Below are 3,395 nucleotides of genomic sequence, written 5' to 3'. Positions count from 1 at the left end.
TATAGTCGTCTTATAGGTATCGTAAGGAAAGCACGGGTACTTGCGTAATCTGCGACCATAAGCGAATAAACTTTTCGGCGTAAAACTAATTAACTTCTGACGTGGCATAATGGAGTAGCCACTAAGCTTTACATCACAACTGGATATCGTCAGATCGTGGGTTAGGTGAGGTACGGACAAATATCGTACCATGTGAGTTCGGTATGATTTATTATCAGGGTATTTCCAAATAACTTGCAGAACGAAAACGGCGTAACGGCATAGAAGTCATCCTATCCGCTCCGACAAGATCTGAATAGAAAATAATGAAATATATTATGTCGGTTCGCACCACAGGTCTCCATGTTCTACGATTTCTTCATGAGGGGCATCCAAACGGAACAGGCTGCTTTCGCTGTACCATCTAATTTACGGGAGACTGAACTATTTTTAATGCAAAAGCTGAGCATGCTAGTACGGCGCCACCATCGAAGTTTTTAGGAAAGCAAATGCAAGCAAAAATCGGTCGACGAGATCGACGGCCTTTAGAAAGCCGCCAAATAAAATACCTGTGGGCCTCTTGATAGAGAATACATGCATTGTTTTATAAAAATGATGACGTTCCAGTTAATGTTGACTTCTAAACCGGACGTACAGTGTGGGCATATGAAGTTACACATCATTTAGAAACCTTTTCTTTAACTTTCGATAACAAAGCTGCCTCAAGCTTCCAGATGTTCGATACATAGCTCATATTGAACTTTACTCCATACGCTTGGATAAAAGATTGTTAAATTAAAACGCTTGAGTGTGTCTTGTTCTAACTTTTATAACCGTGGTGCCACGGCGAATTAATCGTCGACGCTTTAGCCCATTTAAGCGAAAGCCCTTAACATAATTCCCGGGTAAGACTTGCTAATAAGAATGATTCTCTTGACAAAAACAAGCCTTAAAGATCTGTTATTTTTATAAAAGCGCTGAGAAACGTGCATCTTCAGCAAGTGCAGCCTCTGAAGCATGCCTGCCAGACGAAGATGCTACAATTCCATACTGACCTTGGCTATTTAAAAGCTTATGTATTCATTTGCTCTTTGCTTTGTTATGGTCGTAGCGTCATTGAAAAACACTGTAAAATCTCTACGCGAAGCAGATACTTCGAATAGAAATTACGGACGCATGCTAACCTTCCAGGTGAAGAGGGACTTTATGATGCACGTAAAATGCCCAGTAGCTTTTATTACAGAGCACTTTAGTTTTAAGCTAGCCTAACGGGCCTAGAAGATCTATTTTTCCAATTTCCAGTGGCTGCGTTCTTTTTTTTTACAGGATTCTGATAGTGCTCCGCCGTCTAACACAAACGTATTGTTGACATCGTACTACACTTCGGTAGTTGAGAACAAATATCTTTCAGTAACAAACTTAGCTTAAAAGCGCTTTAGAGCTTCAATTGAAGCTTAAATCAATGACAGTAACCGCGCTGTTTTCCGGAGCCTATTAATCGATGCATAATAAGCCGAATCTGTTTACTGATTTGGAACTTTGAACCTTCGCAAGTTAAGAAATTTAGTTTCATTAATGAACGAGACAGTTAGTTTTTGGAGTGGGTCTCTTATCACATGCAAGTTACGATACTGTAATGTATTATAGTCCTATATCTGAACAGGCTGAGTCAGGTCAGTCGCGAAAAAAGAGGTTTTGTTTTCTGTTGACCCCAAATAGTCGACCATTACATACCTTATCATAGCAAAGCGCTCTTCATCCTACAAAGTAACACTTCTAAACGGCCTTCACTCTGACCCTTTAAGTTGCCTGTTTATTAAAATAGAAATTTTCTCTATAAGCATGGCAACAACGTACAGAAAGTATTTTCACTCGTTCCGGTTGATCTTTCTTAAATATAGATGGCCTAAAATTTATACACTCAATAAGTGGCCATGACCCAATGATGAATGAATAGACCAAGATTGTTTTCTAACCAAGAAAATTATTTGCAAAATGCAAAAATACAGTGTTGCAGGGAATTCACCTACGCAGCTCACAGTCGATCGGATACAAAACGGCTAGAACCGTCCAAGATACTGAAAAACCAGGTTCGGTAAGGCAAAAAACACCGACGAGCCGCGCTAGCTACGAAAGTGTACTAAGTAAAGCTATAGCGGAAGATTTAAAAACTATGTAAGACAATCAAGTCCTGCGCGCTTGGTATCAGGCGTTTCGAATGGAAAAGTTACACTCTATTAATGGTACATGCTAAGAAGAAATATGCTCTGAAAAAGATAACTTTGCTACAGGCACTTGGAAAAACGTAAGCAGGATGTGGTTTACAAGTAGGATTTTTGAGAGCGATGAAGCTACGCTCAAATAAACGGTACAATCTAGTTGACATAATTTTATTTACAGGGCATAGCTTGGCTATTGATAAACAAACAAAAATCGCCGTTAGTTTCTGAATAAGCCGATAATAAGAAGTTGCATGCCATTATTTTAAAGGGTATCTGATTGTTTTCTATCTTTGTTCAGTGCGGATGATGGACTCCATTAGTAAACATGAATAAAATATTCAATGAAGTTGCTGGTGTGTTCATGAAAATGAAATCCTGACGCCTTTCATACGAATCGTTCCGCGGGCTTTATTCTAAAAATCTATTGCCGCTCAAGCAAGATGGTGTTCGCATCTTTTTCCCGCTTAATCTCGAATGAATTGGACTATTCTATTACTGCATTCCGTCCTGGCATTGTTCTACATTGACCAGTTCGTCGTCACACAAATGCATTCATCCGTAAGCGTCAGATGCTGGCAGGAAGAGATAGGCGCACGTAGTATAGGGAAATCGCACTCATCACGCCAGAGTTTTTCACGTGCGTGCATGAACGTATTTATACAAAGCAAATGATATGACTCCGTTTGATTTTACCTGCTATACGCAGGGGACCTAGATGTTCGTTTCGACGCGTACTAGGACATAAATAAGAAGCTTCATCTTGTAAATTCTGCTATATGTTGAATAGTAATTATTGCTATGTTATAATCTGAGGGAGCCTGTACGCAGAAGAAGCATGCGCGGTTCAACTGATGTTGAGTTGAACTTATTATAGAAATATAAAACTGTCCGCAGCATAATTCAAAAAGAAATCAAAAAAATAAATTGCAAAACAATGCAACTTGTCCACTACTTTACTATGCCCTGGGATTAGGGTGAATTTTTTTTCCACGGACACAATTTTAGGGTGAATGTCCGGCGTATGTATACGAAGTTCCATATAAGCACACCATGCCAGTATTCTCTTAGGACTGTTAGGTTAACGACCAACGGCAGAAGGAGGAGGAGAAAGCAGTACGCATGCATTGAGTTTGTACCCCTGAAGGCCAAACGAATCGGTAATCAACAAAGTAGCAATAAGAGCTTAAGGCATAC

This window comes from Varroa destructor, unplaced genomic scaffold (assembly GCF_002443255.2).
Source record: "Varroa destructor unplaced genomic scaffold, Vdes_3.0 BEIS01000001.1, whole genome shotgun sequence".
Lineage (NCBI taxonomy): Eukaryota > Metazoa > Arthropoda > Arachnida > Mesostigmata > Varroidae > Varroa > Varroa destructor.
This window is presented reverse-complemented; position numbering follows the sequence as displayed.